General features: G+C 42.9%; 1 protein-coding gene across 1 annotated transcript in view; it reads right to left on the bottom strand.

The window, feature by feature from the left end:
* ELOVL6 (ELOVL fatty acid elongase 6) overlaps window positions 1-17,851 on the bottom strand; it is a 192,702-nt gene that overhangs the window by 86,641 nt on the left and 88,210 nt on the right. The gene's annotated exons all lie outside the window — the stretch shown is intronic.

The following is a 17,851-nucleotide window of genomic DNA, read 5'->3' as shown; positions in this document are numbered from 1 at the left end:
CTCATGTCATGTATGCCCATGACACGCAAATAAATACATCTATAATGCTAGGGCCACCATTACAACACAGGTGGACATAGTCGTGATATGGACATGTCACGTTCTCCCTCTGACATCTTCAAATGTTTAATTCTGCATAATGTCACCTCTGACAAGAATCTGGATGGTTTGAACAGAAACAGGGGGGTGGGGCTTGCTGAGCAAAGTGTAATAGCCATCGAATATAACTGCCTTGCACACCCCAATATAAGACGGGCCCTATAACCTGCACTTTGGAACTGTCCACATAAATATCTAAATTGAAAAGAAAAAAAAAGTTGAAGAGCCCAAATGTTCTTAGGCTGTAGCTGCTGACACCATCCACGACTGGTGCAGTCACCATGGTGCAGCTCATCTTTGTGACCTAGTTCCAGTATCATCTCTTTTGCTCTGTACAGCATTCCATTGTTCCTAGACGTGTTTGTAAAGCGCTATGGAAACACCAACCGACGCATTGCATTTTGCAATTTGTTAATAAAAGGTAACATTTCACAACTCTAAAAATGATAATTAATCTAAACTGGTTAATGTCTGGTACAAGTTGATCGTTTAATTTTTTTTTTTGCATTATATTTGTAATTGAAAAACAAAACTGCAAATAGCAGAAAGCAATGAATTAGCGATACTAGATAGGTTACTTGCTTGCGCTGTTGGAACAAATTAGTAGCTTCGGTTTGTGTTTGGGTAAAAAAAAATATATATATATATATATATATTACTCTTGCACACTCACAGCAAAACCAGTGGGTCCCATATCAACGAATGCCTCAGTAGGAGGCCTGTAAAAATTAGAGTGCTGTCCAATAGCAATAAAAGGCAGGCCAAGGACCTCCCCTTCCTTGAATGGTTGTCACAGCCTAGGAGAGGCCTGGTGTGGGACCGAAAAGAACTGCATGCATCATTCATAGGAGCAAAACTGCTTCTGCAGACTTTCTTTCATAGGAAATGAATATCTGACATTGGTCACAGGCCAAACAATACTGAAGGACAGCGAGACAAACATCGGGAGGCAGGAGGACTACAGGTCCCAGCATTCTTCTTGGGTCCCTGGAGGCAGCCCAAAGCTCCACCTCACCTGTGCTGGGTTACTGGTGCTTTATAGCGAGCTCCTCACTCCCATGGAGCGGGCCGCACCCTGGCCAAGGGTGGACCCGTCCTACGCCCGTCAGTGCCAGGAAAAGCCAGGACAGGGCCGCCCCCCCCCTTGGTTGGTTGGTCCCTCAGGAGGAGTTACCTGAGGTTTGGGGGGCTTCACGATCCCAGGCACCTATTTTTCACGATAGCCAATCTCTCTGTCCTTATCACACTAGAATTACATGCCCAGCCCGACATATAATTTAAAGTTCTTACCAGTGGTCTGGAGTGTCCAGTGCAATTGAAACAAGGTAATACAATAGCTCGGCGTGCTGTTTAGATCTTGTATCGGTATTTAGAACTCTAGTGCACAAATTCATATATTCAAATCAAGACTTTATCTGTATTCAATTTCGTATGCCACATCGATAACTAGTGTGCAGGGTCAAAAGATAAAGGTATTACCATGGTAAAACGGAAAGCGATGGATGGACCCGTGGGGCAATGGAGCGTGAAGAAAATTCCTAGACACGCAGCAGAGAATTGTACTTTGGGAGGGATTGATGAGTTAATTGAGGAGGTGGAGGGGTTACTTGTTACAAAATCCATGGCAAGTTAGGTAATGGGTCTGCTCCTAAGGTTAAATCCAAAGGGTTACTCCACAAGGGAATTAGGCCCTTTCTCCAACAAACTAAAAAGGTGCGGTCCCCCAACCCTAACAGTAAGGATACATCAAGTAGGAATATCCCCCCCTCTTTTCCCAACTCAACATCCCCTGAAATGATAGACTAGACTGTGTGTCTGAGCAAATTCCAACTTTATCATCTAAAATTAACACAGTTGAACGCTCAAATAGATACGCGGTATTGGATACCGCGGATCTCACTGAGGTAGAAACTATGGCGTTTAGGCATCCCCCGAACAGAGATAGTATGCCTCTCATCGATCAGTTGCAATCCTTAAACAACGAAATTACGCACTTAAGGGATTGCATAAATCGATTGACTCACAATTTAAATAGTAAATTGAATAAACTAACAATACTGGTCAGGGAAACAAATAAGCCAAGCGAAGATCTGCAGGATGGGATGGGACCAATGTTTGTAAAACAACACCTACACATTAGATCTTACCAACATGAGAGCTGGGCTCCTCATGTTGACCACAGTATCACAGCCAAAGAAGATTTGACTGAAACTAGGAATAAAGGGGCAATATATCCATGGGTCAAGTCAATTCACGTAGGCAATTGACAAAAATCAACTCACAGTATGACCAGAGGAAAACTTACTCAGGAATTATCCACCTAGCCCACAGAGGATTAGGGAAGAATAATGGACTTAATGATCAATATGATATCCATATGATTAATGTTCCCACACTGACACCGGAAGGGAGGGAATCACAAGAATCGCTTACCAACAAAGTGATCCACTGGATAAGACATTCTAGAGGATGAAGGTCTGTATCATTGTTAAAGCGACTTGCATACAGAATGTCTTCTCTGATAACAAATACTTCCCAAGACACAATAAGGATAAAACTAAAGTCCCAGTATTTGGTGGAGGGACTAATAGTGCGCAAACTGAGATTCTGGCCACCAAAGATGTCACAAATAATACTCAAACTTAATGACTCAAATGAAATTAGGCCCCCAGATGCCACCAATCTTGCACTAGGCTGGATTGATGGACAACAGGAAGTTTATTGACAAAAGGTAATTACAAGCAATGTAGGGCCTGCACACATGGAAATCTTGGGAAGAGAGCGCGGAAGTAAGCTTGAAGACCATAAGCCAGGGCGAAATTCCCCCAGAGGTTATCCCAAATCTTCAAACAGATCGTCCTAGTAAATTGCACTTGGAGAATCAGATCAAAGATAAAGCTGCTGACGATAAGGGAATGCCCATGGTAAAAACCGATTGCATAAGACTACTGTTTGGCATGTTGCTGGGATAAAGGCTAAGCTTTCAGATCCTGAATAGGGAATCTTTATAGATTCACATCATATAATACTCCTACAGGAGACATGGGCCACAGTTCAAGTCCATAGGCCTGGGTTTATGACCTTTACCAAAAGTTCAATCCCCTCGCCTGCAGAAAGGGCCTCAGGGGGCCTCTTGATCTGGTTACGGCTGGACCTTTTCCCCTTAGTAAAGGTTGTTCACTCGGAGAGTAGTGATCTCTTAGGCATAGAAATATGTATACCCACCAAGCAAGACTTTAAGTATGTGGGCATAATGAACATATATGCAAAATCTGTTTTATCAAGCTGCTTTTCTTCCACAGTTGACCAACTTTCTGACATGCTTGATAAACTACACAAGGGAGCGGTAAAAATTATAGCAGGGGATTGTAATACACAAATGGCCCTGAAGATGGGCAAGACTGAGTCTAATGAATCATTTTTTAGACTAGGGCTCCTAGATGTTACTAGGAAAAAGTTATCCAATGTTGCTATACAATTAATTGACCTAGGTATGGCACATGGTATGAAAATAGTAAATGGAAATACAAGATCGGACTGCCCTCCGCGCCCAACCTTCAAAAGAGGAGCAATAACCCATATAGATTATATCTTCTTGGATAATAACTTGTGGCCCTTTTTATTGGATATGGAGATTATTGCTAAAGTTGATAGTGACCATCATGCATTAAGCATCATGTTGAATTTTTGTGTTTTCAAATGTGCAAATTTGAAACCAACTAGCAGTGTCGATATAGTCCAGGTTACTACGAATAGGAGGAACTTAAAATGGCCAGCTGTTATGAATAATAGTATGATCCTGACCCAAATCTATAGCCTCTTTTATGTAAAGCTTTCTCCACTAGTGTATGGAAACAAAGGTAGCATAAATTTCCCAGATCTGCATACTCAACTGATGAGAGATATAAGCAAACTATTTAGAAAGACAGTGAAGAGAGGTATTTGTCCCAAATAGCCCCCTATGTGGTTTACCAGAAAGTGTCGGATTGCCAAGAATAGTCTCTTGGAAGCGGTTAAGTCAGGCTGCCAGCCTCAGATTGTAATTACCAGGAAGGCTTTCAAAGCTAACCTGACAGAGGCAAAGAAACAATGGGAAATTACTCAGTGAGATGATCTAGCAGAAGCCCTTACACAAGGTGCTGCGAAAACCTTCTAGAAAGACATCTCGGATGGAACGCATACGGCAGATAGCCATCTAGAGCTAGTAATTCCTCCTGAGAAATGGATGACACACTTTGAGGGCCTTCATGCAGAGTGGTGCAATATAAAGAGTAGGCCACAGAAACATGACTGGGGTTTAGCAAGCGAGCATAGTCTTCCTACATGTAAAGCTTACATACTGGGCCGCAGAGAGAGGGAGAAGATCGCATTTACCCTAAATGAAACAGCTATTGTCCTAAAACAAATGAAAAGGGAAAAGGCCCCTGGTCTTGATGGTATCCCGTGTGAAATGCATCTTTCCCAACCTGAGGTATGGATCCCTGATCTCAACTCCCTCAGTAATGCTATCTTGAGGGGCGAGGATGTTCCTTCCTCGTGGCAAGGGGCAGTTATAATCCCATTGTATAAAAAGGGAAATGGAGACGAGCCGGCCAGTTATAGGCCCATAAGCCTAATTTACACAAGCCAGAAGATCTTCTGTAGGCAGGTCTTGGCTAGACTTCAGTCTTGGCTTGATAACAACTCGATCCTTGCAGAGGAACAAGCAGGCTTTAGGGCGAAAACTAGTACCATTGACCAGGTTTTTCGATTCATGACTATATGCTGGGAATATGCATCTTTGAGGGAGGACCACCATAATGTCGCATTTAGACTTACAAGCAGCATTTGATCTGGTACCGAGAGACACCTTATGGGAAGTTTCGGAAGCCTATTGAATTCCTGGTGATCTCCTGGGGATCCTGAGAGTATTGCACCAAGATACATATGCAAAAGTAAGATGGAGCAGAGGAGGTGACCTTACATCTAAAATCACTATTAGGCGAGGCGTTAGACAAGGGTGCATGCTTGTGCCAACATTTTTTAGCCTGTACATAAATGGTGCAGTGAAAAGGCTGTTACAATGTAGGCACGATGCGCCTAAAAGTGCTGGGGTATCTGTTCCACTCCTTAAGTTTGCGGACGATACGCTTTTAATATATAGATCCCCTATGGGACTGCAGTGTGAGCTGGATACCTTTGCTGCTTTCTGCCATGAAAGAGGTTTAGAATTAAATCCGTCAAAGTCCAACTTTATGACGATCAACCCACATCGGTCCTCCAGAAAGAAGCCGATAATTTGTGGAGCTCCACTTGAACAAGTCAAAAATTTTGACTACCTGAGGGTAAGGCTGGGGGATAACATGCACTGGGGAACTCAACTAGACAAAAGTAAGTCTGTCCTATTTCAGAGGGCAATGGCTATACGGAGAAGATATAAAGATCATGGGGTGGGGGGGCTCGGTCTTGCTAGGTCTAAAAAATTATGGGGCTACTGCTGTGTCAGCAGCCACATATGGGGCTGAGATTTGGGGCTATGCAAATGTAACACCTTTGTCACAGACAGAAAATAAGTTTGTCAGGGCATTGTTTGATCTCCCAACAAGTGTACCCCTTCTACCACTAATTTATGACCTATCCCTAAATAGGATTCACCATTCGACTGCTTTGAGACCCCTTGTGAATTGGGTAAAATTGTGGTCACCTGAGGAATCCTCCCCATATAGGAAATCACTAGTACAGATGTGGGGTTCTTCCCCTAAAGTCCTCCACTGCAAGTTGGGGAAAAACAATCAGAGACCAATCTTCCTGCCCACACTGCTTAGTGATTAATGAATCTGAGGCTCATTTTCTCTTTTTTTTTGTCTCCAATACACCCAGGAGTGGAAAAAATTGATAATTCCACTATGCAAATTAATGGGTGTGAGACAATACAAGATAGTGTTACGAACCCTAAAAAGTGAAACCCAAGAAACAATTGTTTCCAGTTTCTCGCTATTTGCACTGGGCTTGGAGACAGAATTAAAATTACTACTTAAAAGACCCAGTAACCATGTAGACCCAAACCGATACAATCTAATTAGGACTCTGGTCTAGCATTTTATGTGATTGTTGAACTTTTTGTGGGTCACCTGATGTAAATATTCAACATGGTAAAGGGTATGACTTTTAAATGACTTTAGTATGTACATGATCTGCAGTTTCTCGTTATTTGCACTGGTATTGGAAATTGAGACTGAACTAGTACTCAAAAGATCCAGTAATTATGCAGGCCCAAATAGACAGAACCTATCTACAACTTTGTTATAGTATCCCAAGTGATTGTTGAATTTATTGTGGGTTGACTTTTACAAATATTCGACATGGCAAACTGTACAAGTTTATTTTAATTGATCTTAGTATGAACGATATTTTAATGTATTTTATTTATTTATTTATTTATTTATTATGATATGCACTTTTATGGCTTTATAGCCGAAATAAAGTATTTACTACTAATGAATTAAGCCATTAGGCTCTGGGCTCTAAAATGAGATCTGTGCCGAGTACTGGCACACACTAGCACAAATAAAGCGCTAATCTGCAGGCAATAAAAGCACACTATGCAACTTTTCGATTAATGACCCTGTAGGTAAGCCCTGACTGAGCCTGACTAGGCATTATTCTGGCCCCTGAAATACAGTGGTCAAAGTTACAATTTGGTGTGAAAGTTAATAAACACAGTGCTTAGAGTTGGGTGAAAGATGGGAATCTGCCAAAAAGTGGTAGGTGTCTACTCCCCCCATGCTGTAAATTGTATTTGTACTTACGTAGCACCTACTACCCCTGACGAGACATTGAGTCAACAGTGAGTTGATTTCAATTCTACACAGTGCTTTAAATGGAAAAATAGAAGTGCAGGTACTCTGTGCCAGAGTACCTTCTTGTTTCTGAGAAGTGCCGGTACTCTCCAATTAAAAGTATTACGTTTTTCGTGAGATATGCCGGTACTCTCCCTCTCAAAATAAAAAAGTGCCGGTACTCAGTACCGGAGAGTACCGGCCCATTTAAAGCACTGATTCTACACCGAATAAGGCGGACAGAATATTCGTCACGCTTCGCACTTCTGCCAAACTCTAATTAGGGGCTCAACAAGTGGTATCAAAATGAAATACTGTAAATCACAATTAATCACAAACGTAAAATGAAAGAAAATTCATATTGAAGAAATAGTTGCCCAAAGTCATCTAGCCAGAGACCCCAGCGAAGAATAATTCATAAAAGTCTGGCATTTAGCATTCATTTAATAGCGTTCTTTACACCTATAATGTAAGCAGACTGCAGCATGGGAGAAGTAGGGCAAGTCTCGGGAGGTGCGAGGCTTATTTGAAGGGAAAGGTGTTCCGCCGCATTCCTGGAAAGCGCACCGACACAGCGTACCTTCTAGAAGCCCGTCAGCCAAACGCCAAGTGCAAATTGCTGCCAACAGGGAGCTGTTTCTCAACTGCTTCAAAGCCAGCCTCAGCAGCAACCCAGAGGAACATGGATGCAGAGACATCTCAGAACAGAGCCAAGGCACGCCTTCGTCCCCCGACCAAATTGTTCTTTTTTCTTCAAAAAGCAGTCAATAATAAAAATGCAGGTTGCCACTTTTAATTTGAAGAGTTTTCATCTGCAATTCATTCACCCTGACTCAGACTCTGCTTCTAGAAGATTGCATTACAATTCCAAAAAAGTGAATGACATCAATGAAAATATTAAACTATTAAGCATGTCATTGTCATAGAGCAGGGGTCTTAAGGGTTACTCCAGGGAAACCAATACATATTATTCCATACTAAGCCCTACGAGTTTGGCCTAATTCGCACTCAGCAAAAAAAACATATGATCAATGAGACGGCGCAAGCCAAAAAGTGCAATCTGTCTGAAAACGTCTAGCAATATGCTATATGACCAGCAGCTGTTACGAACAAATGCTCCAGAACACATTAGCGTAGGAGCAGTAGAGCAAGATGAAGGACAACTGACAGAGGACACGATAACATTATTACAATATGCATGAATGACCATCCAGTGTTCATTGAGCAAAACATCAGAGCAATCAGCAGCATCGTCTTGTATCTTCTGACCCCCAGATTACATCACAGTCCCTTATCACCTTAATACCTCCTATTTGCACCTCAGGAGTTATAGGTGACGTGGGAGCCACAAATTCTGAACATAGCTCGCACAGCCCTGTTTACTTCCTGTTCCTGCCTTCATGGAGGGGCCTGCGGGAAGCAAGAGCAACGCTCTAGTCTTCCCACGGGTCGGTTCGGGAAGGAAGTGACGGCAGGACAGGGGATTGGAGGAAAGGTAAGTGGGGGTGGGTTTAGGGGGTGGGAATAAAAGGGGTTGGGGGTGGAGGGACCGGCCTCTTTCCGCGCTGACCCATTGCGCGGTTTGTTTGGCCTCCCACCCACCCGGCAATTAGAAGAAGAGTTTGAAAGGATGGAAGTTAGAGGCGAATGGCAAAGGGGGGAGGGTAGTTGTCAGTTAGGGCAGGTTGCAGGGGAGAGCGAGAAGTAGATGGGGGAGGGTGGTGAGTCAGATGCGGGCTTGGCCACCCGTCCAGGGAATAAACAAGCAGGTGAAGGCTCTGAGTGGGGGCATGAAAGGAAAAGGGGAGTGCGTAGGGGAATGGAAACGAAATAAGGGTTTGAAGGGGAAGGATGAGCGAGGAGATGTTAAAGGGAGGGCGTTATTAAAGTTACGGTTTACGTTAAAAAGTTAAGGTTATTTTGCTTATGCAACCCTGTCCTAATAAATTACCTTTTACACTAAAAACAGCTGTCACTGAGTTATTTCCCGATGACACCTGGGCTAAGGGGAGCTAGGGCAGCGGCGGGTCAGATTAAGATGGGAGGAGAAGCTGCTTCCCCGGTTTACTGAGGAGTGAGGCAAGGATTTTCAGCCCTCAAAGCAAGGGGGCATTTTTCACGTTGGAGAGCTCCCCAAACAGCGAAAAAAGTACCATTTTCAGACCCTTTGCCTCTATTTCACGCCATTTGGATCCCTAAAAAGGCTGCCATACTGTTTCTTGTGAACATACCCGCCCCGTGGTTTCCCTTGACTGATGTTCATAACAATACATATATAATAGGATTCTTGTAAGGTAGTATAGGTAGATGTATCACAGTTTTTGGAATGGCAATTTACTTCTACGGTCCTTTCTATCGGGACTACTTTTGAAAAGGATGATTTACAAAAAAAAATACTTTTTTTTATTTTTTACAGTTAACAGAACTATGCCTACAACGGCTATAAAGTTACAATGCTTACGTCACTGAGGAAAATGCCAGTGTGCACAAAGACCCAATTTTTCTATTGAGACAATTCTGCTATTGTACACCTCCAGAAAATATTGTGATAGGTGACTGTTTTTCATTCCAAATTTGCAGACGTGCTGCAGTCCTTTTTTCCCTCTAAAAGTTATCACTCAAGTATGATTTTTTTTAGAGATGTTGATGAATGACAAAGTTATAGCTTTGTGGTTCCACTAAATCCCCCAGTGGGCAGTCCGTACCCCTCCACTAAAAACTTGTTTAGGCCTCTAAACCTCAAAATACTATTTTGCAAGACTAGCCCTACTTGTGGCTATTCTGAGGTGGTAAAATACAGTGGCGACATAAATATCTAACTGCCACTTGCACCTGCAGATGGCACTAATGACAGCTTAGGTGCAAATATGTTTTTTAATGTTGCCCTTAGCAAGTTGCCTAAATCAGACTTGCTTTAATCTTTGCACGAGCAGATTTATCATAAACAAGCAAATTAGCCATCAAAGTATTTGTGAAGCAAAGAAATGAACAACAAAGTCAGGAGCGTTTTCCAAACATGTATTTCACAGCTCAATATATCTGGTCATTTGTAATAGAATATGAGGTCCTGTTTGGTGAGTCAACTTAGTCTTTTTTTGTTTTTTTAGATACTTCTTTATTGCAAATTTTTTGAAGCACACAGTGATGGGCGAAGGAGAATCATACATGACAGTATTCATACTACAACCGTCATGTAACAACGATCTAGCAATATATCAAAGGTAACATAAGTATAAAAACGCATCCAGAAATGGTTGGCATAAGGGTCGTGGGGCTCCCAGTTACCCAAAGGTAATGCAGGGCATACGTCCACAAGTAGAGGTTGTGGTGGAATTATCCTGTGGAAGCTGATAGTGTGATTGGGATTATGGACTTCTCATTATGTGACAAGGTGTGTTGCTCTAGGGACAGTAGGGAGTATTTGTTGGATGATGCTGAAGGTTTTGGGAAACCGCACAAAAAGAGGTGCCTCTTCATGTAGCAGGGAGGCAGTGATTGCAGGTAAAATGAAAACAACATTGTCTTTCACGGTGGTAAACATGCTATCTTGTATAATGAGATCTGATCCAGAAAACTATATCTGGGTGAGCGGTACAGGGTAAAGTATTGGTACAGACGTTAAAAATAAAATGGGGCTCTTGCGCAGTCATGTGAGGCAGAAGCAGGGTCAGTAGCGTGGTGGGTCATCTGTGGTATTATATGTGTTCATCAGCGCCATTGCACAGATAGGGCTTGGGATGCTTCGTGTAGCCAAGACACAGTTCACCTAATGGTGGGCAATTCATGAGCACATCATATATTCATTGCATTTTAACAGTAGGAGTGGCATGAAAAGTCAATGTATCTGATATTAATCTTAGGTTCAGGTTTCGCTGCTGCACTCTCCATATCTGACATAAATAAATGTACAAAACAAAAATCACCATATAAAGGTGTTACAGTATAAAACGCAATTAAACATATAAAAAGTTGTAAATTCCATACTTCTACCTGAACTGACCCGAGGGTGCAATTCAGACACTGCTTTTTCTCTGGTGCACAGTGCACCCCAGCCAAGGTGAATTTGAAAAGCAATCCACTTTTGTTTAATTACTTATTACTGGGCCTGATTACGAGTTTGGCGGCCAGACCATAGTACTTCCAATACAATGGTCTGGTGGCTGCCACCAAGTTGGGGGCCTCCAGTTCGCCGTGTTATGATGTTCCTGCGGGGCTGGCTGGACAGCCAGTGCAGCGGCATTGGCTTTGGCTCTAAAAGAAAGCAGAGGCCAATGCCAGCTTCACCGACTGTGCTACCAGCACAGTCAGAATGCACACTGTCTGCTGTGGCATAGCAGCAGCGCGCATTCCGACTGTGCTGACAGGGGAGCCTCTGTAATGCCAATGACATTTCTGCTGGCCTTTTTCATGGCGGGGTACCCACCATGAAAAGGCCGGTGAAAAGGCAAATCATTATCAGCAGGTCGGTGCTGACATTGGCACTGCCGTGCTTGAACACCGCTTTCACCATTGCCAATGTGTCAGGATCTACAATCGTGGCAGCGGTTATGTGGCAGTCCAACCGCCAGCTTCATAATCTGGCAGTGGGAGCGCCAAGCTTGTGGTGGTCAGGCCGCCACCGTGGGGATGGCGGTCTTCAGACTGCCATACTCTGAACTAGGCCCTTACTGTCTGCAAGATAGGATGGTCATGGCATTCAGATACTATTCATTTTCATCAGCTTTAATTTGAGGGCTTTAGTTTTACAGATTTATATTGAAACTGTACAATTCATTTCACTTTCCCAATATCTGTTACCTAGTCCAGCCTGTGATTAGGACTGTATCAGATTCTTGCTGTGTTAAAAAAGATCTTTGGTTGCGTGCCTGCTTAGTAGATTCTGATATTTGGGGGATGCTTTTGTAAACTTGTCACCACATTTTCTCAAACCGGTAGTCACGATAAACAATACCATATATTCAATGGTTTGTCAGATAAGAAAAATAAATGCTAATCAGACATCCTTGTGTGCTGCATCTGCAGTGCCATGTTAGCAGAGGGGGGAGGTGAATTGCAGATTGAGACCTGCTTCGTGGCAACAAATCATATCGTGGAACTATGGATCACGATACTATGGAAAAGCCTATCCTGTGAAGCACACAGTAGACTCTACTCTCATTTTGTATGCTCTAGAAGTTTTTAGAGCAAGCTAAAATGCTATGGAGAGAAGCTGAAAAGGAAGCACAGTTGTGGTCATGCTCTGTTCTCCAATCTCATCCCCATATGTGTAAAGCCTCTTAAAAACAGTGAATCTATTTTTCTGCATTCTACATGCTATTACACTCATGTTGTGAATCTATACAATTAGACAACTACAATCTAGGAACAGAGGAGAAGTTGCAATGCATCAGGATGTGATGCAGAATCACTTTTACACAGCATGCAGGAACAAGGGCAAAGACTGTGTGGAAAATGGTTGTTGCTGCTACGAGAAATATATTATACGCATATATATATATATATATACACATACACACACACACACACACACAAGCACACACTCACTGAAAAAAACAAAGGTTACAGGGATATTATAGTAAGGAAATAGAATTAAAAGATCCTTAGACATTCACTGAAGAATACAAAGGTTACAGGGATGTTCTAGGTATGTGCTTAATTTACTTCCACAAAACCAGCGCAATTCAGTAGTTATAGATACCTGAACTAACTATAAATTGTACTCCTGTAATGCACTGCTTACAATATCACATATTACATCAATTATGACATAGTCAGTGATATCACTGATGACGCCATCCAGTATCTGTAAGTGGTTATATGTATGTATAACTGAAGGTGTGAGTGCTTGCATTGGTGAGTCAGTGGTTGAGTTAGTTTCTGTATGAAACCGTAAGTGGATGTGTTACTAGGGGTATATACGAGGAAGTGGCTGTGTGATAGTCTATATTGATACAGTGAGTGGGTGTCAGAGTAGCTGTAGAGCTGAGAGAATGGGTGTGTGAGTGTTTGTATAGAGTACTGCCTGTATGTTTCAGCAACTGTTTTAGTGTGCAACTCTCTCCGTTATTGAGAACATTGATTAGTGAATGCCTTTATAAGTGGCTGCATCTGCAGGTAATTGGTTCTGTTACTTCTTGTGTGATACAGTAAGTGTATGTGTGGAAGGTGTACACGTAAGAAAGAGAATCTGTTAGTAGCTGTATGGGTAATTATGTATGTGTGTGAGAGGTTTAACTGGGGGCTGAGTAGCCGTAATAATGTCTTTATTAGTAAGTTAGTGGGTGATTTAGTGAGTGTATCAGAGACTGATTTTCTTTGAGTTGCTGTTCCCATATGTGAGTGCTGCATCAGTGAGTCATTGTGAGAGTGAGTGGATGTGTGAGTAAATTTATTTGCAAAAAAGTGGGAGCATGAGTGGCTGTATGGGGGAGTATGTGGGTGAGTGAGTGCCTGTATGTATTGATGACTGGGAGCAGGAATTGTTGTATGGGTGATTGATTAGGTGTGCAAGTCTTTGTATAGGTGGGTACGTGGTTGTGTAACCATCTGCATGGGTGAATTCATGGGTGTGTTTTTTGTTGTATGTGTGAGTGACTGAGTGGATGGGTCTGTGATTATGTGACTTTTATAGTAGATTTGTGAAACATGTATGAGTCAGTGGGTGTATCAGTGGTGTATTGGACTGTGAGTGGGAGTGTGAATGGTTGTACGAGTGTGGTTATGGCATAGTTATGTATGAGTGAGTGGGTATGTTAGTGCTGTGTGAAGAAGTGAGTAGGTGTGTGGCAGTAGTTTTATTGCTCTGTCAATGAGTGTTTTAGTATTTGTATGTGTGGTGATCTATGTGAGTTCATGTAAGAGTATGATTGGGTGTGTGAGTGGTTCTGCGGATGATGTCAGTGATGTCGCTTGAGATGTCATCAGTGATGTCACTGACTGTCATGAGTTGTGTAATATGTGATGCCATGAGAAGTGCATTACAGGGGCACAAGTTATAGTTAGGTCCTGAATTTACTTCCACAAAACCATAGAAATTCAGCAGTTATAGTTACATGAGATAATTATAACGTCCCTGTAATCTTTGTTTTTTCCCAGTTAATTTCTCTGGATTGTCCCTGTAACCTTTGTTTTTTTCCAGTGAATTTCTATGTTTTTTTTTTTTTAATGTATAGTAATTTCCATTACTATACGTAAATCCAACCACTGCCGTACATGGCTGAAGGGAGTTGGCTACAGCCTATCTCTCTGGGTATGAGAATAGGTGTAAGAGGGTGTATCTGGGGTGGGAGTGACAGTGGGAGTCTGTCTGGGTGTGCAAGTTCATGAATCAGTGTCTTAGTGGGTGTGTCAGTGTCTGAGTGAGTCTGTGTGTGGGTGCATGAGGCTCTGAGTGGTCTGTAAGTGGGTGTATAAGTGTCTCACTGGGTCTGTGAGTGGGTGCATGAGGGTCTGATTGGGTATATGATTGGGTGCATGAGGGTCTGAGTGGGTCTGTGAGTGGATGTGACGTGCCTGTGTAGACCTGTGAATGGATATGTGTGGGTCTGAATGAGTCTGTGAGTGGGTGCATAGGAATCAGAGTTGGTCTGTCAGTGGGTGCACCAGTGCCTGAGTGGGTGCACCAGTGCCTGAGTGGGTCTGTGAGTTGTTTTGTCAGTTACTATTTGGGTCTGAATGGGTGCATGATGGTCTGTGAGTGGATGTGTCACTGTCTGAGTGGGTCTGTGAGTGGGAGCGCAAGTGTCTAGGTAGGTCTGTGATGGTGTGTGGGGTCAGAGTGGGTCTGCGAGTGGGTGAGGGTCAGAGTGAGTCTGCAAGTGGGTGCATGAGGCTGTGTGGGCGTATTAGTGTCTCAGTGGGTCTGTGAGTGAGGACCTGAGGGTCTGAGTGGATTTGTGAGTGGGTGCGTCAGGGTCTGAATGGGTCTATTACTGGGTTCATCAGTGTCTGAGTGGGTCTATGAGTGGATGAGTCATTGTGGGTCCGTGAATGGGTATGTGAGGCTCTGAGGGGGTGTGTGAGGGACTGAATGGGCCTGTGAGTGGGTGTGTGGGGGTCTGAGTGGGTGCATGAGTGACTGTGGGTCTGTGAGTGGGTGTGTGAGGATTTCAGAGGGGCAGTGTAAGGGTGTGTCAGTGCCTGAGTGGGTCTGTGAGTGGGTGCATGAGGCTCTCAGTGGTCTGTGAGTGGGTGCACAAGTGCCTCACTGGATCTGTGAGTGGGTGCATCAGTGTCGGTGTGGGTCTGGGAGTGGGTGCATGAGTGTCCGAGTGGGTCAATGAGCAGGTGTCTGTGTAAGTGAGTCTGTGAGTGGGTGTATGAGTGCATTGTATAGGAGAATGAATTAGTGTGTGAATGAGTCTGTGGGTTCTCTTCCAAATTTTTTCATATTGGCAAATATTTTGTTAATAATTTGTGAATTTCTTGGTTGGCAACGCAAAATTATTTTAAACCCATAATTTGCCCCTAAAACACACCTATATCGCACCCCTGGGGTCAGGGTACCTCAACCCGGACCTGTTATGCCACTTTCAATAATGATTTTCACCCCTGGGGACCATGCCCAGTGAAATAAAATGGCAGCTGCAACTTTCTAGTCAGCTTGTGGTCAGCCAACAGTGCTTCTTTTTTGCACACGTATTCGTAAAAATGCACTAATTATTCACAAACCCAGATATAACAATTTGGATTTCCTTTAATATCTCAAAAACTACAGAATAGATTTACAACAAATAAGCGAAAGCATAATCTGCGTACCGAAAGCTAGCTTTCTGCCAAATTTGGTTTCATTTCGTCCAGTGGTTCGTGCTGGGACATGGGAAACACAGCTTTTTTGACCCCCCTTTTTTCTCAGCCCTTGCTTGACAGATCATCCCAAAACTTTCTATGCACAACAAAAATCACCAGGTCACCTTTTTTTTTTTTTTTTTTTTTTTTTTTAGAAAATTTCGTGAAGATTTGTCAAACTGTGCCAAAGATATAGGCAAGTCAAAAAACGCTTTTTCTACGGAAACTAGGCCCTAATTATAAATACCTGCTGGCGACCACCAGTAGGTAATATTCTATGTGTAGCAATAGTTGCATTTCTGCCTTCATAATGATAGAAATTTGTAAGCCAAAAAGCACTTACAGAGCGACTAAGTTCAATACTGAGTGCAGCATGTGTTCTGACTTACGGTTTGATTTAGAGGTTGGTGGACGGGTTCCTCAATCACAAATGTGACTGATATCCCATCCTCTGTATTGAAAGTGCTTCATATCCAATGGCAATAGCAAAAGGGTGGACAAGGTATCCGTTACTTAGTGACAGACTTCCATGCCACCAAAATTTAAATCAGGCCCTGACTCTACAAAGCCAGAGACACTGAGTACCAGTTCAGTGCACTAGGTGGATTATTGCAGTACCTTAGTACTGAGTGATCCAAATCACCTCAAAGGAAAAAAATAATGAGACATCGATTTCAGAAATAACATTAGTATATGTTTCCCCTGGTATCGTTAAAAAAAAACGTTTACAAAAATAGCAGTAGTACACTTTTAAGCTGTTTTTTGTAATGAATATTCTAATCATGAGTAATGCAAGTCTTACTCCGAATTCAGCGCATATATTTGGTCGTAGAGCTGGTCTGGGTTTATAATCTTACAAAATACAGTAGGTTGCAAGCAAGTGTGAAGTTATCAAGGAGCGAAGGAAATGGTCGTCATTAAAGATTGTCACTGGCTGCAAACTGAACTGTTTTCACCTGTATGTGCACCAGGCCCTACAGAGTGAAATGATGCGGGGGCTCTACAAAATACAGTGAGCATGGCCGAGTCAGAGCAGAAAAAGCAAGGTCAAGGACAGAGGCATAGATGCAGCTGGTCACCCTGAAGGGGTGGCTCGCCAGCTCATGAGGCGCTATGAAGCTGAACACCATACCACAAGGAGCTAACGAACATGAAAGCACTACCTGCCTGTGCCTTTTGAAAGGAAAATGCATCATTTTGCAGGGCGTATAGAGCTTCACTCAAGCTGTGAGCCTTCAGGTGAATAAAATGAAAGACATCACTGCATGTGGCACTTGACATAATATTCTATGTTGGGCCCGGTTAACTGGAACCCACACCTTCAAGTCTTCAGAGACTGTTACCTGTTCACTGCAGCTACCTGTAGCCTGAGGTCTCGGCTGCTCTGACTGCCCAGGATGCCCAGCCCTAGAAAAGAATGGGTACAAAGTGTAGGGGTTAAGAGCCCCTGCGTTCAACCGACCAGATGTCCGAAGTACCACGCAAGAACATGGATTGGGACACTGATGCAGGAGGGCAGGAGCAATCTCCAGATGAATATACAGCTTTCTTTTTCTTTCCGATAACATGTGCACTTCTTAAAAAGTGGCAATTTTAGAGTGATTCCAGTTAGCAAGGATGCTCCATGTAATTTAAGGGCAACATATATAAAGCTTATGGTTCATTAAAGCCTTCATGAGCACAACAAAAGAAAAAGTGGGCGTAAGTTAGGAATGGTATTTATTAGAGTAAGAAATCGACTGTGGTTGTTATAAATAGAAACACTTGTACTCAGTAATATGTGACCTTCTCTCACTTGTCTGACCAGTAAATGCATCATTCTGTCAATGAACTGCCACCAAAGGTGTGGCCATCACTTGCTTAGCATATTTAAGCCTCCCTGTACTATGGACCACAAGGCACTGGACTGATGATGAAGATATGACCACGGGAAATTCGAAGAAGACAACAGCCCTACTGGGAGGAGGATGTACGTGGCAACTTGCACAACAATTCCAGGAAACTTATCCTGAGTGGACATGTAAACGGCTTTCAAGCATGCTCAGAAAGTTTGACTTGTATATCTCGGGTGACATTCTGGCCTGGTAGAGGTTTATGAGAACATAGCCCTGATAGCGCTCCTCTGTGTCAGGTATAATAGGGGATGT

Source organism: Pleurodeles waltl, chromosome 1_1, assembly GCF_031143425.1.
Source record: "Pleurodeles waltl isolate 20211129_DDA chromosome 1_1, aPleWal1.hap1.20221129, whole genome shotgun sequence".
In the NCBI taxonomy this organism is placed as follows: domain Eukaryota; kingdom Metazoa; phylum Chordata; class Amphibia; order Caudata; family Salamandridae; genus Pleurodeles; species Pleurodeles waltl.
This window is presented reverse-complemented; position numbering and strand designations above follow the sequence as displayed.